Below are 25,690 nucleotides of genomic sequence, written 5' to 3'. Positions count from 1 at the left end.
AGTTTCCAGCTTTCCCCTATGAACACCACCCTTGGTGTACAGTATACACTCTAATATAAACCAATCCATATATAAATTGATGTGACCTTTCTCCCCTCTCAAAAAAAAATGAGGCGAAAGGATGACTCAAGTATAAACTGAGATTAGAAATTTGGGTGATCCTGGTGAGCCAGTCTACAAAATCTTGAGAATATCCACTGCTTTTTTTTCTAGGCTAAGCAGCATAAAATCTGTTTTATTTGGGGGGATTTTCCCAGATAATTCTTAACAGGATTGGCCGTTGATGGAAGCAGGATACTGGGCTTGATAGACCTGCAGTCGGTCCCAGAATGGCAACTCTTATGCTCTTAAATAAGAGAATAGGCAACAAGATCTGATGCCCCTTTCCATGTATTAAAATTAGTCCAATAAAAAGGATCACTTTTATTTCCATTTTCTATTTATAAACGTTTATCAACACAGCTACAAGGTTCTAGACTTTAAAAAAACTAACTTTGTTCAGATGGGGGTTTACATCAAGGAATTGTCTGGGTGGGAACGTCTGGAAGGAGTGGAAATGTGGTAGGCAAAACTGAAAGGAGCAATTGTTAGGGCGACAAACCTTTTGTTAGGCAAGTAAGTAAAAGTAAGAGGAAAAGAAGGTCGCATTGGTTCTCAAAAGTAGTAGCTGAGAAAGTAAGGAATAAGGTTAGCTTTCATAAACTACAAGAGATCGCAGAAAGAGGAAGATGCAAAAATATCTGGAAAAGTTAAGAGAGGCTGGTCATGTGGTCAGGAAAGCAAAGATGCAAATGGAAGAAAAAAATAGCTAAAACAGTAAAAAGAGGAGACAAGACATTTTTTAAGATTTATTAGTGATAGGAAGAAGTGCAAAAGTGGCATTGTGAGACTCAAAGGTGAAGGGGACGAATATGCAGAAGCTGATAAAGAAAAGGCCGAATTGCTTAACAAATATTTCTGTTCTGTGTTCACGGCTGAAGCACCGGGAGCGGGGCCACAGAAGACAATGTGAATAGGGATGGAGGAGTAATAGATCCTGATCAATTTTCAGAGGGTTGTGTTCGTGAGGAGCTAGCTAAAATAAAGGTAGACAAAGCGATGGGGCCGGATGGTGTACATCCGAAGGTGCAGAAGGAACTTAGAGCAGTTCTGGTAGCTCCGCTGACCTTGTCAACGAGCCTCTAGAGTCAGGAGTGGTACCGGAGGACTGGAGAAGGGCGGATGTGGTCCCTCTCCACAAAAGTGGAAATAAGGAAGAAGTAGGGAATTAGAGGCCGGAGTCTGACTTCTGTGGTAAGAAAATTAATGGAAACTCTTTTAAAACAGAAAATGGTGAAGTTTCTGGAATCCTGTGGATTACAGGACTAGAGGCAGGTCTTGTCACAAAAATCTGATCAATTTCTTTGATTGGGTGACCAGAGAGTTGGATACAGGATGTGCGCTTGATGTGGTATATTTAGATTTTAGCAAAGTCGTTCCATACAGACGTCTAATAAATAAACTCAGTGCCCTTGGAATGGATCCCAAAGTGACGGGCTGTGTCAGGAACTGGTTGAGTGGAAGGCGATAGGGAGAGTGATCAATGGCGATCGGTCTGAGGTAAGGGATGTTACCAGTGGTGTGCCTCAAGGTTCTGTTCTTGGGCCTGTTCTTTTTAACATTTTTATAAATGATATTACTGAAGGGTTGTCGGGTAAGATTTGCCTCTTTGCGGATGATATGAAAATCTGCAATAGAATAGAAACGCAGGATGGTGTGAATAACACGAAGAAAGACCTGATGAAGCTTGAAGAATGGTCTGAAATTTGGCAGCTAAAATTTAATGCTAAGAAATGCAAGGTCATGCATTTGGGCTGTAAAAACCAGAGGAACGGTACAGTTTAGAGGGTGAAGAACTTATGTGCACGACGGAAGAGCGGGACTCATTTGGAATACTGTGTGCAATTCTGGAGGCCACACTACCAAAAAGATGTGCTGAAAGTAGAGTCGGTGCAACGGATGGCCACCAGGATGGTCTCGGGGCTCAAGGATCTATCATATGAGGAAAGGCTGAAAAATTTGCGGCTGTACTCACTCGAGGAACGTAGGGAGAGAGGAGACATGATCGAGACGTTTAAGTATATTACCGGCCGTATCGAGATGGAAGAAGAGATTCTCTTTCTCAAAGGACCCTCAGCCACAAGAGGGCATCCGCTCAAACTCAGGGGCGGGAAATTTCATGGCGACACCAGGAAATATTTCTTCACCGAGAGAGAGTGGTTGATCCTTGGAACGAGCTCCCGGTGCAGGTGATCGAGGCAAACAGTGTGCAAGAATTTAAGAGCAAATGGGATGCCCATGTGGGATCCCTTAGAGGGTTAAGCCAAGGGAACCTGTCATCAGAAGTGGGATCCCTAGGATAATAGACTTGGGGATGGGTCAGTAGAGTGGGCAGACCTGATGGGCTATGGCCCTTATCTGCTGTCATCTTCTATGTTTCTATGACTTGGGTGTGATTGCATGTGATGATCTTAAGGTGGCAAACAGGTTGAAAAGGTGACGGCGAAAGTTAGAAGGATGCTAGGTTGCATAGGGAGAGATGGCCAGTAGGAAAAAGGAGGTATTGATGCCTCTGTATAAGACTCTGGTGAGAACTTCTTTACAATATTGTGTACAATTCTGGAGCTATGATTTTGTTAGAAATTTTTCTTTTTAATTATAACTATAAATCTTTATATAAATTAGTTGTGAAGTGCTCAGACCAAAAACCCATATAATAGTGATGTCACTACAATGAGATTTTCAAGGGGACCATCATTGCCTTCACATGTCCCTGCCCTCCCTATCTTTAGATCTCTTGTATTGCCTATCTGATTGATATATTCAACCTTTTACGGTGTTCTATTTCGGGGAGCTGTCAGCGATATTACTGCTCATTGGTGACATATTAACATAACGACCAAATAAACAAAACAATATAAAAATAATAGTGCTTATCTAAAATGTAGTACTGCTCATTTTTCCATTGTCTGATTAGAATCCCGTCCCTCCGACCCGGATTTCGTTTCTTCGTCAGAGAGGAACACTAAGATAAAATCAAACAAACACTATATGTCAAGTCTACTCAACGTGTTAAATAAAAACCATAATAAACCTACTGTGTCATTCTAGGTCTAAACTCTATTGAGATTTTATTAAAGGGCAAGAAAACCCTTTGTTTAGATACTTATAATTTTATAAATTCATTTTTTACCTGGTGAAGGCTCACTTGAGGCTTGAACAGTCCAAGCGGACGGGACGTCTGAACCTATCTGCTACCTAAACGTTATTTATATTAACAGAACGGAAATGAAAACCCCGCAACCGGAAGTAGACACAACATCGACCAGAGATTCTCTGAGTATCTAAATGGCCAGCCAATCAATATCTAGATTCAAGCCATTGGGCTCCAAGGTGTGCCAGTTATATATCAGGCGCTGTTCTTTTTGTATTAGGGATTTTGATATATTCCCATCAGTTTTTCTTGTTTGAATCAATACCGTGTATTTTAAATCTTGAAGTGTGTGTGAATACTCGGCCCAATGTGAAACCAGGGGGGCAGTGATCCGATTTGTTCGAATATTACTTAAATGTTCTGTAATTCGTGTTTTAATTTTACGGATCGTTTGGCCAATGTATACTTTTTTGCATGGGCATTGTATATAATATACTACTCCCCTGGAATCACAATTGGTACCACTGTTGAGAATAAATTTTTTCCCAGATGTTGGAATCTTCACATGATTAACATCCAAAATATGATTGCATGTTCGACATTTTCCACAGGGTTTGTGTGGAGATTTAATCTCCATAGTCTGATTAAATTGGCTATGTTTAAGCATTTCGCCCAAATTAGAAGCACGTGAATATGCAAATTTTGGTAAGTTATTCAGTGACGGATGATATTGCAATATTGTCCAATGTTTTAATATGATATGTTTTATTGCCGTACTATTGTGTGTATGAGGCATCACACACACTAAATCTTGTTGATTTTGTTTAGCCTGTTCTTTAAGCATTAACCAGGGGCGATAACAATTTTTAGCTCTCATCCATGCTCTTTTGACGATTTTCCCAGGATACCCCCTTTGAATGAATTTATTATACATTTCATTAGCTTCTTTATCGAAATCAGCTTCCTCCGAGCAGATCCTTCGAAGGCGGAGGAACTGCCCGGTAGGAATGCTGTTTCTTAAAGTTTTAGGGTGGAAACTCTGATACTGTAACAGTGTGTTGCGATCTGATTTCTTCTTGTAAAGAGTGGTGGAGAAAACTTGTTGATGTTTATTAATCTGTATATCCAAAAATGAAATTTGATACTTGCTATAAGTATAGGTGAATGCTATATTGGGATCCTTGTGATTTAATTCATCCATGAAAATCTTTAAAGTTGTTTTTCCACCACTCCAAACAAAAAATATATCATCTATAAAGCGTTTCCAACATGAAACAAAATGGAAATACGGTGAGGTGTAAACATGTGATTCCTCATACTGAGTCATATATAGACACGCTAGTGTGGGAGCAACCGTCGCTCCCATTGCTACTCCCTTAATTTGGAGATAGATCTCATTCTCAAATTTAAAATAGTTATTATAAATGACCAATTTGGCAAATTCTTTCAACAAATTCTTTCTAGAGGGAGAATATTTCATTTTTGACAATTGAGATTCTACCAACTGAACTGCTTCTATCTGAGGAACGTTAGTGTATAACGCAACCACGTCTGCTGTGACTAATAAGGTTTCCCCAGGAAGAGGCTGCTCAGAAAATTGTTCTATGAATTGCAAGAAATGTGTCGAATCTTTAATATATGACTCAGCATGGGGAACCAGATGTTTTAATTGACTATCCAAATATTGGGAGACCGGCTCAAGAACTGAGCCGATACCCACAACTATTGGACGCCCAGGTGGTAACCTATCAGACTTGTGTATTTTGGGTATGAAATAGATTCTGGGTATCCTGGGAAAATCGTTAGTAAGAAATCTAATTTCCTTAGAGGTCAATGTTTGTTCTATATTGGCTTTATTAAGCAGTCCATCAATGTTGTGTTTAATTTCGGCCGTGGGATCTTGATGTAATATTGAATAGTAAGTCCCGTCTAATAATTGACGTAAAGCTTCATTTCTGTAATCTGAGTAATTCTGGATTACAATTCCTCCTCCTTTGTCTGCTCTAGAAATGTATATAGAGGTATCATTTTTCAGATTCTGTATAACTTGACGTTGTGATCGAGTCAGATTGGGATAATTATACACATTAGTGTTGGCTTCCAATGTGAGTATATCTCTGAGGACTAATTTCTCAAATGTGGCAATTAAAGGATCTGGTTGTCCTGGTGGCATCCAATTGGATTTATATTTTAGTCCTTCTGGTAAAGACCCTTCATTGGGTGGTTTGTCTTGAAAAAATTGTTTCAATTTGATTGTGCGAAAAAACCTCTGCAGATGGGCTCGAGTGTCAAAGCTGTCATAATTGATACTTGGGACAAAGGAGAGGCCCTTCATTAATAATTCTTGTTCTTCTCTATTGAGCTCTCGTGAAGATAAATTAAAGATACCTGTTGGTGTCAGTGCTGTTATTTTCTGTCTTTTTTGCTGCGTGTTTCTATTTGACATATCGACCCAACCATCTTCTGGTCAAAGGTAGACGAAACCATCCAAGACTGCGACCCAAAAAATTTCATCTCCCACTGGAAAAATGTATCCGCCAACATACTTGATAATCTGGCACCCCTACATACCAAAACCAGAATCAGAAGGAAATCAGACCAATGGTTTGATAATGAATTACTCCAACTCAAAAGACAGTGTAGAAGATTAGAAAGAAAATGGAGAAAAAAGAATCAAGAACAAACAAAAACCGACTGGAAAAAAAATCAACAAACAATATAAAAATCTACTAAAAGACAAGAGGAAAAGTTACTATACCAAGCTCATAGGCACAGAAACACAAGATTCCAAAAAAATCTTCCAAATACTAAAAGAATTAACAGACACCAAACCATACACTACCACCACCAACACACCTCCACCATCACCCACCATCTTAGCAGAACATTTCAAGAATAAAATCACCAACACCAGAGCCACACTCATACTCAACCCATCCAACCAAAATCCAATCACAATCCACCCCACAGGAAAAGAAGCAATCGCAGCAGACAGAACTTGGTCTCAATTCCCAAACATAAAATGGCCAGAATTTAACAAATTATACAAAAAATACAGCCATGCCTCCTGTGACCTCAACCATTGCCCCCCATATCTCCTTACCACCTCTAGTATAAAGTTCCGCACCATAATTCTACAATGGATCCAATTCACACTCACAGAGGGCACATTTCCGGACAACCTCAGCGAAATTGTCATCACCCCAATCCAAAAAGACCCAAAGGCACCACAAAACCTCCCTTCCAACTATAGACCTATAGCCTCAATTCCGCTATATGTCAAAATAACAGAAGGCCTAGTAGCCAAACTCCTCACCAATTACATAGAGGACCACAACCTACTACACCCCATGCAATCAGGATTCAGAACAAATTTCAGCACAGAGACATTACTAGGCTCCCTCATGGATACCGTCAGACAACAACTTAGTATAGGGAAAAAAATGCTACTCATACAACTGGACCTATCGGCAGCATTCGACCTAGTAGACCACAACATCCTTCTACAGATACTAGATGCAATAGGCATCTCAGACAAAGTATACTCCTGGTTCAAAGGATTCCTAAAACTCAGAACCTACAGTGTAAAATCAAACAAAGAAAAATCAGAATCCTGGTCAAACCCATGCGGTGTACCACAAGGATCTCCACTGTCCCCCACCCTCTTCAATCTATACACTGCCTCTCTAGGAACCCATCTGGATAATCTAGGCATAACATCCTATAGCTATGCAGATGACATCACCATCCTCATCCCATACGATCATTCCAAACATACCATGACAGAGGAACTTCACCACACACTGGAAGCAGTCACAAACTGGATGGAAAATCACAAACTTAAACTCAACCAAGACAAAACCAAATTCATCCTCCTAGAAAACGACAGGATCCAAACCACAACCATCCTAGACATAAACGCAACCAAATATCCCATCCAAACAACCATAAAACTACTAGGCATGACCATAGACAGATGCTGCACAATGCAGCCACAAATAAACAAAACAACTCAAAAATCATTCGCAATCATGAGAAACCTGAGACAAGTCCGAAAATTCTTTGAAGGCACACAATTCCTACTTATAGTACAATCACTAGTACTAGGAATACTGGACTACTGTAACATTCTCTTCCTCCCATGTCCGGCGACTACGATAAGACAACTCCAAACAATCCAAAATACAGCCTTAAGACTCGTCTATTCATTGAAAAAATACGACCACATCACTGAAGCCTACATCAACTCACACTGGCTCCCAATCCAAGAAAGAATCCAATTTAAATTTTACTGCATATTATTTAAAACACTACACGGAGACAGCCCATCATACCTGAATAATCGCCTCATCCAAGCAACCAGCACCAGACACAGAAAAACGCACTCCCCATTCATACCCCCCCCATCCAAAGAAGTGAAAAGAACAAAACAACATGACGGCCTCCTAGCCACACAAGCTGCAAGACTGGATAACCAAATCTCCAACCTTCTGATGACCACCCCAGACTATAAGACGTTCAGAAAAGAAATAAAAACCACACTTTTCAAGAAATTCCTAAAACAGAAATAAAAACACGACCACTAAAAGCCCTCAAGATCTTCATATTACATCTCTAGCTATGCTCTACAATTCATATAATTCTGTCCTTCTGTAACGCTGTAATTCTTTATTCATTGTAATTCTGTCCTTAAACTAACCTTTTGTAATCCGCCTTGAACCGCAAGGTAATGGCGGAATAGAAATCCCTGATGTAATGTAATGTAATGTAATGATTTGTTGAACGTGGGGGTGCCTCGTTTGGTTGTAGTCTTAAAAAAGATTCAGGAAGAGCTGTTTGGTTGATAGTTGTAGTTATTGGCTGCACGTTTGATTCATTGTCATCTGACAAAGATGAATTGCTAGTGGATAAATTGAAGGTTATTTTTTTGTTGTTTTTATTATTAAAGGCTGTTCGTTGCCTTCTGGTTTTAATATTACGATTCATCCATGGGTATACATAACCCTTAGTGAAATCGTTTTCATCTCGTCTAAACTTCTTTATTTTTAATTGTCTCTGTTCTTTTTGATATTTATCCATTAGACTTAAGTGCTCTTGATAATTGTTGATAAACAACTCATCTGATAGCTGTTGTTTAATCTGTTCCAATTTACAACCCAACTCTTTTTGTTGAATATCAATCAGGGGTGCTAATGCGTCAATAGTTAACAGCATAAGATCAATGGAACACCGGGTTAATGTTTCATTCCAGTTTTTTATGTAATCGATATTCTCCTGGAACCTTGGTTCTTTATAAAGGCGGAGCCCTCTAGGTACTCTCATGGAATGACAATATTCAACTAGAGCCGCCGAATGTAATTGTGATCTTATCAGTGCTTTGTGGGTAAATTTAATGTCATCCCATGTGATGCTCTGATCCGGTACTCCTTCTTCGAATAAACGGGCACCCCCCATTAATGATGAGATACGTTCTTCAGTTAGTCCTGACTTTGACGTTCTGCCAAGAGTAGCCATTACTCTCTGTTGTACTAAGATAACTACCAATTAGATAACAAAATCATAGCTGTGATTATAAGAATATATAGTAATTAGTGTCACAGATTACTAAATATAATATCTCTCTAATTGGTAGTTATCTTAGTACAATTCTGGAGGCCACACCTTCAAAAAGATATAAATAGGAGGCTACTAAAATGGTGTGTGATCTTCGTGATAAGGCGTATGGGGACAGACTTAAAGATCTCAATTTGTATACTTTGGAGGGGAGAGATATGATAGTCATTTAAATACCTACATAATATAAATGTGCAGACACAACCAACATACCGGAACCTGAGTAAATTTTCAATGGAGATCAAGCAGAAAAATTAACATCCATGGAAATGAGCCTTGAAGACGTACGCAGGTAGATAGAAAAATTCAAAACTGATAAATCCCCAGGTCCGGATGGAATCCATCCAAGGGTTCTGAAGGAACTAAAGGAGGAAATAGTGGAACTACTGCAGAAAATTTACAATCTATCCCTGAAAACAGGCGTGATCCCGGAGGAGTGGAAGATAGCCAACATTACGCCCATCTTTAAAAAGGGATCAAGAGGTGACCCGGGAAGCTACAGACCAACAAGTCTGATCTCTGTTCCAAGCAAAATGGCGGAAGCACTGATAAAAAAAAACATTGAACATCTTGAAAGAAACGAACTTCTGATAACCAACCAACATGGTTTTTGCAAGGGGAGATCGTGCCTAACAAACTTATTGCACTTCTTCGAAGGAATTAACAAACGGATGGACAGAGTAGACTCCATAGACTTCATATATCTAGAATTCCAAAAAGCCTTTGACAAGGTACCCCATGAACGCCTACTTCGGAAACTGGAGAACCATGGAGTGGAAGGAGACGTACATAGATGGATCAGAAACTGGTTGGCGGGCAGGAAACGGAGGGTAGGAGTAAAGGGCCACTATTTGGACTGGAGAAGGGTCACGAGTGGTGTCCCGCAGGGCTCGGTGCTCGGGCCACTGCTATTTAATATATTCATAAATGATCTAGAAACAGGGATGAAGTGCGAGATAATAAAATTTGTGGACGACACCAAACTATTTAGTGGTGCTCGGACTAAAGAGGACTGCGAAGAATTGCAAAGGGACTTGAGCAAACTAGAGGAATGGACGATGAGATGGCAGATGAAGTTCAACGTTGAGAAATGTAAAGTATTACATGTGGGAAGCAGAAACCTGAGGTACAACTATACGATGGGAGGGATGTTATTGAATGAGAGTACCCAAGAAAGGGACTTGGTGGACATGACAATGAAGCCGACGGCACAGTGCGCAGCGGCCGCTAAGAGAGCAAATAGAAAGCTAGATATAATCAAGAAGGGCATTACTACCAGAACGAAAGAAGTTATCCTGCCGTTGTATCGGGCGATGGTGCGTCCGCATTTGGAGTACTGCGTCCAATATTGGTCGCCGTACCTTAAGAAGGACATGGCGTTACTCGAGAGGGTTCAGAGGAGAGCGACACGTCTGATAAAAGGGATGGAAAACCTTTCATACGCTGAGAGATTGGAGAAGCTGGGTCTCTTTTCCCTGGAGAAGAGGAGACTTAGAGAGGATATGATAGAAACTTACAAGATCATGAAGGGCATAGAGAGAGTAGAGAGGGACAGATTCTTCAAACTTTCGAATAATAAAAAGAACAAGAAGGCATTCGGAAAAGTTGAAAGGGGACAGATTCAAAACGAATGCTAGGAAGTTCTTCTTTACCCAACTTGTGGTGGACACCTGGAATGCGCTTCCAGAGGGCGTAATAGGGCAGAGTACGGTACTGGGGTTCAAGAAAGGATTGGACAAATTTCCTGCTGGAAAAGGGGATAGAGGGGTATAGATAGAGGATTACTGCACAGATCCTGGATCTGCTGGGCACGATGGACCTCAGGTCTGACCCAGCGGAGGCATTGCTTATGTTCTTATGAAACTCTGCAATAAGAGGGCATAGGATGAAGTTAAGAGGTGATAGGCTCCGGGAGTAATCTAAGGAAATACTTTTTTACGGAAAAGGTGGTAGATGCATGGAACAGTCTCCCGGAAGAGGTGATGGAAACAGAGACTGTATCTGAATTCAAGAGGGCCTGGGATTAGGCACATGGGATCTCTGAGAGAGAAAAATGGTTACTATGGATGGGCAGACTAGATGGGCCATTTGGTCTTTATCTGCCCTCATGTTTCTATGTTTCATATCAGCAGAAGCTGAAAGCAAATAACTTCTTTAGTCATCTTAGATCATTAAAAAACTCTACCGGTGTGTGCAATAATTATATTCCTCTTCCTACAGTAGGTTAAGCAACGTGTAGAAAAGATGAAAGATGTGTAAAGCAGCAATCATGGAAAACAAAGCAGTGATAAGTTGAAAACAGTTCCAAGTGTCAACCAGGCCCAAAGCAAGTGGAATATAAAGTTCAAAACCTGGCAGTTTCCCAAGAAAAGTTTATAATCTCAAAAGTTCCACAATAACTGGTAAACAATGAAACATCCAAAAAACAATTAACTTCAGTCTCGTAATTCAAACCACTCATACTGGTAACAAAGGTAACTGCTCTTCATTTCAACTCCAGAAGACTTGTATCGAATGACCCCTAATCCACAATGGCATCATCCAAGGTGCCAAATAATCCTTATGGGAGAACCCATTTCACATTCTGCATCATTTGGGGGGGGGGGGGTTAAAGAACACAACAATAGCTATTATATGTTGTACATTTTTATTTCTCTACCTCAGTAGAAGAGGATAAAGTGTTTGTGTATACAGTATGTAATTTCAATTACCCCAACATTGACTGGTTAAATGTTACATGAGGGAATGCTAAGGAGGTAAAATTCCTGGTCCTCATAAATGACTGCTTCTTGGAGCAGCTGGTCCGGGAACCAACAAAATGAGGAGCTATTTTAGATTTGGTCCTTAATGGAATTCAATGTATAGTAAAGGAGATCACGGTTTCCCAGCAGACCCAACACCATTATCATAACGTGATCAAATTTGAGCCGATACCGAGAATGACGTTGTAAAAGAAATCTACTGTAGAGGCATTTAATTTTTGAAGGGGCGACAATGATAAAAAGAGGAAAATGTTTAAAAAGAAGCTAAAATGATCAGTTGCAAGTGTTAGGATTTTAAATCAGGCAAGGATGTTATTTAAAAGTACCATCGTGGAAGCCCAGACCAGATGTATCCCACGTATTAGCATAGGTGGAAAGAAGAGGAAACGAGAGCCAACATAGTTGAAAAGTGAAGTGAAAGAGGCTATTGGAGCAAAAAAAAAAAAATCCTTTAAAGAATGGAAAAAGGATACAATGAAAAGACAAGCACTGGCAAGTTAGATGCAAAGCATTGATAAATGAGACCCTCGAGGAGACCTCTCAGCAACAAGCCCTGAGATGCAGGGCCAAAGAACTGCCTACAGGGAAAAAAGGCAGGCATAAGACAAGATGGATTCTGTGAGCACAAGATGAATTCTGTGAAACTTCAGTCTTGCAAGCCTTGCAAGGGCTGAGGACATTTCTACAGAGAGGTGCTGTGCTGGCTATCAGATAAGAACTAAAAGCAGCACACTAAAAGCAGAACAAGCTGTTGCACTATATATAGTTCTATAGAAGACAGTTGCAGGTAGTGCCTCAGAAAAATAACTGATATGACCTGAGCACAAGATGTTCTGCACATATCCACTGACCACAACACCTAAGAAGGAGGATAAAAGAGGAAGAAGAGGAGGGTGGGGCCACTGAGAAAGGTGAAGGCCATGCTCAGAGGGTCTTGTGGTCAGTCCTAGGGACAAGCTGTCAGGGTAGATAAGAAGTTGTTTCTCAGACAACACCCCAAGTCTTGAAATTAATTGAGGAAATATAAGAAATGACCAATTAGAAAGTAAAGTATGTAACCATAGCCAGTCAATTAAATTGCCAATGTAACTGCCAATCAAATTAAGCTAAGTAACTTTTTCATGCAAAGATGTGAAACAATAAAAGAAGCTGTAGAAAGGGGAAGTAGCTCAGCGTGGACTTAAGACTGCATAGACAAGCTAGAATCTGTGTGGTTTTCTCTACTTGCACGATTACTGTACACCAATCATGTAAGCTGCCTTTTGCTTTATTTCTCATTAAACTTATATTTTCAAGCTATAGCAAAAGTGTGTTATAGATGAGGTTATTTAAAAGCAGCGAAAGGGCCAGCAGCCCCCCCTTTCATAAAGAAAGCTTAGAGAGAATATGAAGAGAAACTTGCCAAAGAGGCAAAAACTCATAACAATTTTTTAGGTACATCAGAAGCAGAAAACCTGTGGGAATCCGTGGGACCATTGAATGATCAAGGAGCAAAAGGGGCGCTGAGGAAGGTTAAGACCATAGCGGAGAGACTGAATGAATTCTTTGCTTTGGTCTTTACGGAAGAAGATGTACGAGATCTACCTAAACCAGAAATGGTTTTCAAGGGTGGTGATGTGGATGAACTGAAAGAAATATCGGTGAATCTGGAAGATGTACTAAGCCAAATCGACAAGTTAAATAGTGATAAATCACCTGGACCGGATGATATACATCCCAGGGTTCTAAAAACTCAAACATGAAATTACTGACCTGCTGTTAGTGATCTGTAACCTATTGCTAAAATCATCTGTAGTACCTGAAGATTGGAAGGTGGCCAATATTATGCTGATTTTTGAAAAGGGTTCCAGGGGAAATCTGGGAAATTACAGACTGGTAAGCCTGACTTCAGTACTGGGCAAAATGATAGTAATTATAAAAAATAAAATTGTACATATAAACAAACATGATTTTAATAAGACAGCATGGGTTTAGCTGAGGGAGATCTTGCCTCACCAATTTGCTTAACTACTTTGAAGGTGTGAATAAACATGTGGATAAAGATGAACCGGTTGATGTAGTGTATCTAGATTTTCAGAAAGCTTTTGATAAAGTTCCTCATGAGAGGTTACTGAGAAAATTAGAGTCATGGGATAAGTGGCAAAGTTCAGTTATGGATTAGGAATTGGATATCCAATTGGTTATTGGATAGAAAACAGAGGGTAGGGTTAAATGGTCATTTTTCTCAATGGAGGAGAGTAAACAGTGGAATACTGCAGGGGTCTGTACTGGGACTGGTGCTATTTAACTTTATTTTAAATGATTTGGAAATTGGAATGACAAATGAGGTGATTAAATTTGCAGATGATACTAAACTGTTCAAAGTTGATAAAACGCATGCAGATTGTGAAAAATTGCAGGCGGATCTTAGGAAATTGGAAGACTGGGCTCCAAGTGGCAGATGAAATTTAATGTGAACAAATGCAAAGTGATACACTTTGCGAAGAATAACCCAAATCAGTTCCATGCTAGGGTCCACTTTGGGGGTTGATGCCCAAGAAAAGGATCTGGGTGTCATTGTAGGCAATACGATGAAACCTTCTGCCCAATGTGCAGTGGCAGCCAAAAAAGCAAACAAGATGCTAGGAATTATTAAAAAAGGGATGGTTAACAAGACTAAGAATGTTATAATACCTCTGTATCGCTTTTTGGTACGACCTCACTTAGAGAATTGTGTTCAGTTCTGGTCTTCTTATCTCAAGAAAGATACAAAGGCACTAGAAATGGTTCAAAGAGCATCCAGAATGATAAAGGGGATGGCACTCTCTTCTTATGAGGAAAGACTAAAAAGGTTAGGGCTCTTCAGCTTGGAAAAGAGACAGCTGTGGGGGAGATATGATTGAAGTCTACAAAATCCTGAGTGGAGTAGAATGGGTACATGGTGTATCGATTTTTCACTCCATCAAAAATTGCAAAGACTAGGGGACACTCAATGAAGTTACAGGGAAATACTTTTAAAACCAATAGGAGGAAATATTTTTTTCACTCATAGAATAGTTAAGCTTTGGAATGCATTGCAAGAGGTTGTGGTAAGAGTGGATAGGGTAGTTAGTTTTAAGAAAGGCTTGGACAATTTCCTGGAAGAAAAGTCCATAGTCTGTTATTGAGAGAGACATGGAGGAAGCCACTGCTTGCCCTGGATCGGTAGCATGGAACTTTTCTCTTTGGGTATTTACACCAACAATTGGGGGTATCAATATAACATCTAGTCCAGAATACGGAAAATTATTTTATAGAACAATTGGCCAAATGGATGGTTAACACGCTACTGATACTTCATACAGACTCTGCTTCTGTATTGTAGTAATGTGTAATAAATCCCCTATTGTATTGTAGTAATGTGTAATAAATAAATTTATATATATATCTTTCCCATATAATCCACAAAATACTTCTACTGAATTAGTTTAAATCTGGAAGGTAGATATATCATATAGTCATTTTAGGATCAGATTATAGGACCTCCTATAACCTATATGTTATTCCAGGTCTGCATCCTGAAGTGACAGTTTTAATAATTTATACATATACCTCCTTCCCTTCCCTTATTTTCACCCCCAAAAATGTGAACAATAATCAACTGACATAATCATCTTTGTTCAACAGTTACTACTACTTGCATTTGTATAATTTTAGCCTGCAACATTATATGCCATTAATCTATCATGCTGTAGTAATGTTGAAAATAATTTTTTAACACAAAAGAATGGCAATACTTATCTTCAGTGGTAAGTACCACGCCCACCACCGGTGTTCATTTGTACACACTATGAATTTTTATCAGGTACTACTGACCATGAGAACTGGCTACTGGGCTTCATGGACCATTGGTCTGACCCAGTAAGGCTATTCTTATATTCTTTACCTCAGTCTTCTTTCTAGTAGAAAGGCATATGAGTCTTGATTGATCAAGGAGATTTCAATTTAGCCTGTCAGATTTCAATTTAGGGGCTTACTGTTTTAGACGTGTGTGTTTTCTAGATGCATGACCTCCTTTCAAACAGGTCTGAAGAGTGATGAATACCCCTCGGAAGGTCTCCACAATGTCTAGAGCTATCCTACTCGAGAGGAGAGGTTTGTAGATAGCTCTCTACTGCTTATATTTAAAAAAAAGTTTTAGAAAATGGGAGACTGCAGGAACCACGTGTGTTAGTGCCAGTTGTACTCAGATAGGTGGTTTGTTGGGTTCCACCTTGATTTTTTATGTTCCTGTTGGCACTGGTTTTCTTTCTTTAAAACATTTGTATATCGTACATCCCAAAATCTGAGCAGGTTACACAAAAACATTCATAGTCTATATAAATAACATATTCCTCATTCATCTGTTTCCAAAATTGACTTAAATAATATAATTACATCACATATTTGAAAAGGCTTCAGAGAAAAAATGTGCCTTCAAATGTTTACGAAAAGGTATAAAAGAAGTCATACTGCAAACTGAATCTGGAAGAGTATTCCACTTTGTGGACCTGCCACACAAATCACACTAGAATGAACCATTTTACTTATGTATTTGCTGTAACGGGGGAATTTCCAACATCTGCTAAGTAGTGCTAACCCTTCGAATGACGTGAACGAACTGGTACATATGGTATAATTTCCTTAGCTACCACCAGAGGCAGCAGATCTTGATACAAAACCTTATAAACCAACATTGACATTTTAACCTGGGATTCTCCATGCCACTGGGAGCCAATGCAAATCAGCCAGCAATGGGGTCACATGTTCTACATGATATACCCCCCCCCCCCCCAGTCATTCTGGGCCATATTCAGGATCCTTAAGGTTTTCTGGGGCAACCCACTTAGGAGAGCCTTGCAATAATCCAAATGTGGTAATTCAAAACATTGCATAACATGATAGAAATTATCCAAATTCAGCAAGTCGCAGAGTCTCAGTATTAACCATATTTTGAAAAACACAGTTCTCGCCACTGTTGTAATATGGTTTCTAAAAGATAGGAGTCTTAATAGTACCCACAACTTTTTATCACAGATTTGATAAAAATCTGTATTTCATCATACTCGAAAACCAGAGGAGCTCTCGAGGATCCAAATCCAGACAGCTATAGAATTTGCATTTTTTACACATTCAAGCTTAATCAATTAAATTTCATCCTATCTCTAATAGCAGTCAAATAAGATAATAAAAAATGAAAACCCTGATTGCAGTCCTCTCGAAATTCAAAGAAATATTGTTCATCATCAATCTGATATTAACTCCTAAATTATCCCTGAGGGACACCTGTGATCAGTGGATAAAATGAGGACTTTTCAGTTCCTCCTGAAACACAAAAACTCTGATCAGTAAGAGAAGAAGCAAAAAAAACAATCATACTATGGCGAGAGTGTGGCACAGTGGTTAAAGCTACGGCCTCAGCACCCTGCCAGGACAGACAGGGAAAAATACTTGAGCACTTGAATAAATTCATGTAAACCATTTTGAGCTCCCCTGGGAGAACAGTATATAAAATGGAATGAATAAATAATTTGATCACCCAATCTAAAAATTCTTCCAAATAAAAATTCCACCAAATGTCTATTTAGCATTTATAACTCGCAGATCTCCACCAAAAATATAACAGAAGGTTCAACATTACAACAACTAGTCGCAGACAAACTGGCACATTACTTTTAAGAAAAAAATCAAAACTGTGAGTTCGTCATTCACACACTACCCAGAGTATAATGTAGATCTATACCCAGTCAAATACAGTGAGAACGAAGGGATCCCAGTTGATTGATGCTGGTTAAAATTGACCTCGGATGAAACACAAGAGATTTCTCTAGCTGACTGAAAAGAATATCCCAAAAAATATTGTCACTTAGATAAATGCCTAGCTGGTCTGCTAACTCATGCCCATGAGACCAAGCAGGAAGCTCAAAGGTTGCACTCCTGCATTGTGCTTCGCAGCCAATCACAGACCTGGTTGTGCCACTCTGTGTTTGGCTGCAGTCAGTTACTGATTGCAGCCAATCACAGAGCGGCGCGGGACCAGGCAGGAATATCCAAAAAAAATATTGTCACTTAGATAAATGCTTAGCTAATCTGCTAACTCATGCCCGCCTCCCTAACTTTCTGTTATGTTCGACAAACCTAGTAAATACTAGTGCTGCCCGATTTGCCAATTCAAATCGATTCACAGATTCACGTCGGTGAATCAGTTTGAATCAATTCGTTGTCTGAGAAGATTGGACTTGCCAATTCAGTGACCCCCCCACTCTGGTGAGGCCTGACATACCTCTGAGGTCTCCTAAAGCAGCAGCACTCTGAATGACTGCAGCCAATCACAGAGCGGCGCGAGACCAAGCAGGAAGCGCAAAGGTCACGCTCCTGCGTTGTGCGTCGCAGCCAATCACAGATCTGGTTGTGCCACTCTGTGATTGGCTGCAGTCAGTTACTGACTGCAGCCAATCAGAGCGGCGCGGGACCAGGCAGGAAGCGCAAATGTCGTGCTCCTGCATTGTGTGTCGCAGCCAATCACAGACCTGGTTGTGCCACTCTGTGTTTGGCTGCAGCCAATCACAGAGCGGCGCGGGACCAGGCAGGAATATCCAAAAAAAATATTGTCACTTAGATAAATTCCTAGCTAGTCTGCTAACTCATGCCCGCCTCCTTAACTTTCTGTTATGTTTGACAAACCTAGTAAATACTAGTGCTGCCTGATTTGCCAATTCAAATCGATTCACAGATTCACGTCGGTGAATCAGTTTGAATCAATTCGTTGTCTGAGAAGATTGGACTTGCTAATTCAGTGACCCCCCACTCTGGTGAGGCCTGACATACCTCTAAGGTCTCCTAAAGCAGCAGCGGCAGCACTCTGAATGACTGTAGCCAATCAGAGTGGCGCGGGACCAGGCAGGAAGCGCAAAGGTCACACTTCTGTGTTCTGTGTCGCTATTCTAAGACAAAGGCAGCTGTCCAGGAGGCTCCACTGGACCATCGTCACTAAAAAAGGTACCGGCGGGTGGTGGGCTTCCCAGCACCAGACTACCAGTCATACCTACATGTAGAGGAGGACAAACCAAAAAGAAAAAAATTCTGAACCAAATTTTTTTTTTCTTGGTTTTTCTTCCTCTATAGGTCTTATGGTCCAGTGCATCTTATGGGCCAAAAAATACGGTAAATACACAACTAGCTAAATTCATAGACCAAACAGATTCCACAAATTGTAACAGGCTTCTTCAGGTCAAGGCACAGCACCGAATCTATTACTTGAACTAACATCTAAAGCAGTGTACCGCAAACTGTGTGTTGCGGCACACTAGTATGCCTCTTTAGATTTCAGGTATGCCGCGGCACATTGGGGAGAAGAGGTGCCGGCTGACTCCCTACAGGATGTGCCTCTGGCAAGTCCTCTCCAGCCCTCTTCCCTGCTGGTACCCCTACTGGTGTCTCGGGCATGTCTGACCACTCGCGTTTATTTCTCAATTGAACTTGAAGCACAGGGTGTGGAATACAATGGTTTACACTTTACACAATTCTTAAAAAACAGAACATAAGAGGTTTGGCAAGATGACTAGAAATCCCCAGCAATGGAAGACCAACTGCGGTGGTTTCACAAGACTCTCTGCTATCACCTGCACTGTTTAAAATTTATTTCAGAGCTCTGAAAAACATCTTCCATCAACCCAGGATCACCTTATTTCCTTTGTACAACCAAAGAATCCTTTGATAATAACTCTTAGGTCATCAATAGTATTTTTCAAGTAATTAAGTGCATGGATGATGAGAAACTTCTTCAACCAAACTAAACAAATCAAAGACAAGAATACTATGGTTGGGAGACTATAGCACTCTACCTAGCACAGAACTAGAACTCTTTACATGTGAGAGACTAAAGATAGAAAATCCCTCCAAAGTACTGGGAGTTATGCTAGACTCGAACTTAACCTTCAACACACACATCAACTCACTAGTAAAAAAAAAAAAATTCAAGATGAGACAGCTGATGACAATAAGACTAGTCCTAACTCAGGCCAGTTTCAGAACAGTGGCACTAATACCATACCTAATACCATACCTGGACTATTGTAATTCGTTATTGTTGAATTACAAAAAAAGAACACAAGACAACAACTATTACAAAACACTGTCACCGGACTAATTTTCAGTAAGAATAAGTATTGAGAGGGCAAGTCTGCTATTGGAACAACTACACTATAAATGCCGCTATAAATGTGAATCCAATTCAAAAAGCCTGCATGATTCATAAAGTGATCTATGGAGAAAACTCAGATTGACTAACCTCTGATATTAAAGTCCCACACTCCTTCAATTCACAAGTATCACAACGCTTCAATACGATCCTTCCCTTCTCAACAAGTTCAGCGGAAGATAATGTTTGAGGCTACCTTTGAATACCAAGGACTTCTTATCTGGAACAAACTGCCTACATACCCAAGACAACCCACCACTTACCTTGATTTTTGAAAGTTAAAAACATATTTCTGCTTTCTATAGCCATTCTCCTACCCCTTACCTCTTCCTCCTGACGACCACAAGATCGGGCTTAAATATGTAAATTTCAAAATCTTGATCTAACTCTTATTGTAAACCGCATTCATTCCTTGAAGAGAATAGCGGTATATAAGACAATATTGTTAGATTGAAACCACTTAATAAACCACTCCTGAAATACCAAATAACTGCAGTTGATCTAGCACTATTCCAGGATCTTCAGAATTGAACACTGCAGTTACATCAAGTCATATCAGCAATTACTGCTTCCCTTCATGAAACCTTTTCCATATTTCATCACATAATGACATTAATGGTAGTAACTCAGTGTCATATTCCTGACAAAATCCAAACTGGAAATTATCTAGGCAGCCTTGTCACAAAATCATCCAGTTGCTGTAGCACAATTTTTTTCAACACCTTTGGCAAAACATAAGATTTGAAATAGGACGAAAGTGTTCATCTTTTGATAAATCCAAAGAAGCATCTTTAGGAATGGGACAACATTTCTGGAATACAACCAGTAAATGTGGAACAATTATATTTAACTATTTGGTTAATGGCAGAGTAGACTTGACTTTGTCTGGAAGTTCCCTGTGCCCTTCCTCTTTTTCCTTTTGTAGTGGTTGTCAATGCTTTGGTATGAACTGAGAAGCAAGAGCACATAGCAGGGCTAGAGGAGGCAAAGCTGAAAAAGTAAATGATTCTTCTACACAACTATTAGAGGTGAATTACCAATTGGTTCAAGACTCGTATGCTTTTCTACTAGAAAGAAGATTATCAAGGTAAGAACCTAATTTTCCCTTATGAACAAGTCTGAATCAAGCATAGCAGGTATTGTTTTTTAAACCTTAAATTTGACACTTAAAATTCATATTGAATGGGTTTTAATGTACAGTAGTCATTAAATAGAAGGTTTTTATAAAATATAAAACAATTTTGGTGACGGTTTAAATTTAAAGTACATATTTCTATCTTTTAATGAATACCCACAATAAATATTTCTTAGCCATCTAAGTTTTAATAAATGTCTTGTGCATAGTGACACATGTCAAGTGGGAAATACACTGAATATATTAAAAAAATCACATTAAAGGATTTATAAAAAGAGAATTCTAAGAGCAAGTCACTTAATCCTCCATAGCCCTAGGTACGTTAGATAGATTGTGAGCCCACCGGGACAGATAGGGAAAATGCTTGAGTACCTGATTGTAAAACCGCTTAGATAACCTTGATAGGCGGTATATAAAATCCTAATAAAAACTTAATAAAAAGTAAAGAGGCTAGATATAAATTTGTACAATTACTTTGAAAGGGCAGTAAATCAAGTTCTTAATAAATAAACATAACCATTTTGAAAAGAAATATAAAATTAGAATAAAATCTAGTACTTAATGCAGATTCATAAAGGTGAACAGACGTAACAAAACCCGACATGTTTCAGCATGGTCTTTAGTTACAAATTCACATTGTACTCCACCTTCGAAGTATGAAAAATGAAAGGTTGAGGCAATCCTGGGAAGAAAGACAAAGACCAAATGTTCTGCCCCATGTTATTTGGGCATTTGCTCAGTTAATTGTTTGCATTAGATGTTTAGTTATGGGTGCTCTGTGGACTCAAATTCCCAGAGGGCTTAGCTTTCCTGAGGACTGGGCTTTGTTTCCACAGAGCATGTGCTTGCCTCCTTCTCCAGTCTGGGGAGAGCAGTGGCCATTAGTGCTGCCCGATTCACGATTTGAATCGGTTCACCGATTCACTTCAGGTGAATCGATTTAAAACAAAACAAAAAAAAAATCGGCTTCCTGATTCGGCTGACCCTCCCCCCTAAAGCAGGAGCAGCAGCAGCAGCGCTGCTCTTGCTGGCCAGCCGCTGCCGCACCTGCTTTGGAGGATGAGTGGGGAGGGTCAGTCGGGAAGTGCTGGTGTCCGGTTCCCCCCCCCCCCCGGCTTCTGGCTTCCCCCATGGCCTCTCCGCACCATTTACCTTATAGGAGCAGCCTGCAGAGAAGATCGTGGTGCTAGCGATCTTTACAAACTGCTTCAGAGCTGTTTACTCCGCCGTGATCCTGCCTCTGACATCAGAGGAGGGGCAGGACTGCAGCAGAGGAAATAGCTCTGAAGCAGTTTGCAAAGATCGCTAGCACCACGATCTTCTCTGCAGGCTGCTCCTATAAGGTAAACGGTACGGGGAGGCCAGGGGAAACATGCAGGCCTTCCGGGGGGGGTAAGGCCTTCAGGGGGGACAGGCAGGCAGTCCTTTTAAGGGGGGGACAGGCATTCAGGGATGATGGCACAGGCCTTCAGGGGTGGGATGCAGGCCTTTAAGGGGGGAAACAGGCCTTCAAGGGGGGGGGACAGGCAGGCCTTCAGGGGGAGGTACAGGCCTTCAGGGGGGACAGACCTTTATGGGAGGGGGCCCTGGTGTAGAAGTACACAGAGGGAGGGAGGAAGGGAAAGGGGGGGGGTTCAAAGAGATGTGCATATGCTGGACTTTGGGGGGGGATGAAATAATGAGTCTAAAAATAGAGGAGAGGGAGAGAGATGATGGACAATGGGATTTAGGGAGGGAAGGAACAGAAAGGGAGAGAAGTTGGACACAAGGGATGGTATGGAGGGGGGGGAAGAGATACTGGATAGGAGGGTAGTTGGGAAAAGAAAGGGAGAGATGGTGGACCCTGAGGTGGTGGGGAAGGAGGGAGAGATGCTGGATGAAAGGGTAGTTAAGAAAAGGTGGATCGTGGATGGAGACGAAAAAAAGGAAAGATGCCAGACCTTCGTGGGAGGGAAGGGGAGGACAGAGATGGCAGATGAATGGTTAGCATGGAGAAAGGAGACCCTGGCAAGCAAGTTATCAGAAGATAAACCAACAAGATTTGGGACCAACAAGATTTGAATAATGACTAGACAACAAAAGGTAGAAAAACTAGTTTTATTTTCTGGTTTGTGATTACAATATGTCAGATTTGAAACATGTATCCTGCCAGAGCTGGTGTTGGACCGCAAACGTGAGCTAGGATTTAACAGAGAGAGGAAAAGTATTTTTTGTTTGTTTATTTTGTATACACCACAGTGCCAGTGTGGTTAGGAGAAAGCAAAGGGGGTGAAGAGGCTATAAAATAAACCCACCAGGATGTTTGAAAAAAACACCCAATTGGGCAGGAAAATCGAATCGAATCAAAAAACCAATTCAATAGGCTGAAATCGAATCAAAATTTTTTTTTCCCTGAATCGGGCAGCACTAGTGGCCATATTGCTGAGCACATGCCTGGATGAGAGCCTGAGTGTGGTGTTTTCCCACCAGGTTTTTTCACCCCTTCAATTCTAATGATCTAACACAGCTTAGGTTATTTCCTAAGTCTGGAGAACAGTGTCATCTCCTTAGGGTGGACATTCCCAGCGTGGCCCTGATATGCTGGTGGAGTGAGAAGAAATGTAACAGGCTTGAACTGCATTGAACTACCATCTGACTGTAAGTTGTTTGTTTCATTATTGAAGAACTGTTCAATTGATTCAGAGTCTGGCTGGTGACATCAACATTACAGAATTAGGGGTTGATTGAACAAGAACCTCTTTAACAGTGCCAGTAACTTAGATGAGTCCTTGCTTTCAGCACAAAGACCTGAAGACTATGCAGAGAGCTGTATCTGTATAGTAGAAGTTAGACAGCACACCAAAGCAACCAAACTAAGAAAAATGTTCTAAGGAATACTTATTCCTTTTCTGTATGATTAGCCTGAGTAAGAGGCATAATTAACTAGTATTTTTTTAAATTAGTTTTTGGATACTTTTTGTTGCAGCAAGAGTAAAATATGCCTATAATGGAAAAATTTAGTCAGGACTTGCACTTTTGCCCTTTTAGAAGACCAAGAGCCAGATTCTCAAAAATTTAACGCGGTCAATAAACTGGTTTCCAGTGGTTTAGCTTGCATGCATTTTACTGCCTTTTTTACAAAGCCGCGCAGCAACGGCCCCGAAGCCTTTTAAATCTCTATGGGCTTCGGGGCCATTAGCGCAGCACAGCTGCTAGTGCAGCTTTGTAAAAGAGGCCGTTAGTGGCGGATTATCAAAACAGCTTTTTGCAGTCTTTAGCGAGCTTTTTAACGGTGTCCAACCCTGCCATGCAAATGGGCTCTTCAATATTGAAATGAGCACTGGTGGATTCTTCAATATTGCTGAGCCATTCTCCAAGAGCGGTGTTGGCTTTTGGCGACAAAAATCAGCAACTGGTCCATGGGTGTCGGTACAGTGACAGCACTGTTTAATACCCTGGCAGCGGGGAGGGGCTTGAGGCTCTGGTTGGCCCAGATGCATAAGGCCCCTCTGCAGGGTATGTGTGTTGGTTGGCAGCAGGAGAGATTGGACATCTCTCCCGTTGTTGTGTTTTTGTTTTTGTTCTTTTTGCATTCTGCACATGTGCCCATCGCTGTAACTAAGAATGGGCACATGCAAATTTAGTGAGTCTTCACTACTCTCCGCCAACCTCATTTGCATGAGCACTTTTTGGAAAATGACTTGCTTTTTTAAAATTGCTACCAGCACGGATATGATAGCAGCCCGTCGATTAACGCCATTTTTTGAGAATCTAGTTTACTTTGTCAGATTTATGCTGCAACAAAAGCATTGACCAGGTGTCTGAGTTAGGAGGTAATGTATATTATAAAATCTATGTTTACATCGATTGTTTTCATAAGAGGAACGTTTGACATGCTATGAATTTTTATTTTTTTTTTTTTTGGTTGCTTGTCTTTTTTTTTTTTCTGGGGGATCTTTCTTGAGGATCACCCTTGCCCATTATTTCTCTGTCATACTCCCTATGGGATTTAGGGATCCGCCCAAAAACTAAAATTATCCTTCCCCTCTTTAAAAGGCATATCCCATGTTGGTAAACTAGGGTCTTTCCTCCCCTTCAGAATCATGGAGCTCTGGAATAATCTTACCTCCCCACTTCGTAACTTGAGCTCCCTTCAACTATTCTGTAAGCATCTGAAAACTTGGCTATTCTCTAAAATGTAACTTTTCTTTCCCTCTCTGGTACACTAAGCCCTCTAACCTCTCTTCATACTTATTTCTAGAATTCCATTGGAGTTCTGTTCTTTTCCAACTCCTGTAAACCGTGCCGAGCTTCACATTGTGGAGAAGATGCGGTATATAAACCCAAGATTTAGTTTAGTTTATGAACTTTAAGGTCCGTGGTGCAGGCATCACACTGAAACATGTTGTGTATTATGTATCTGATTTGCTAATGGACTTTAGCAGCCTATTTGGAAACCGCATATACATATGTTTTAATTTTATATTTTTATAGCAAGATCAACTCAGATGTGTGAAAATTCAATAATGCTCAGATGTACACTTTCACCAAAAAGATACAAGAAATATCATTTAAGTGAACAGTGCTGCTGTAGTTTAAATAACAGGAGTATCAAAAAAAATGGAGGAAAAGCCTCAGACTGGAACCCTCCCACCACCACAATGATGATCCAAGGTGGTTGGGCGATCACCTCACTGGCAAAAAACCTCCATTTACTCTCCCACAATATAAAAACTTTATAAAAACTTTAAGCAGGGCTGTTTGTGCAAAAATGATAGAAGAAACTTTCAACTTATCTTCAGTTGATCGGT

At 40.4% G+C, this 25,690-nt stretch overlaps 1 protein-coding gene across 3 annotated transcripts in view; it reads left to right on the top strand.

The window, feature by feature from the left end:
- Positions 1 to 25,690, top strand: part of LOC117357584 (serine/threonine-protein kinase 35-like) — a 111,718-nt gene that overhangs the window by 62,170 nt on the left and 23,858 nt on the right. The gene's annotated exons all lie outside the window — the stretch shown is intronic.

The sequence above is a fragment of the Geotrypetes seraphini genome, chromosome 3, assembly GCF_902459505.1.
Source record: "Geotrypetes seraphini chromosome 3, aGeoSer1.1, whole genome shotgun sequence".
Lineage (NCBI taxonomy): Eukaryota > Metazoa > Chordata > Amphibia > Gymnophiona > Dermophiidae > Geotrypetes > Geotrypetes seraphini.
The sequence above is the reverse complement of the archived record's forward strand: the minus strand, read 5'-3'. Positions and strand labels throughout refer to the sequence as shown.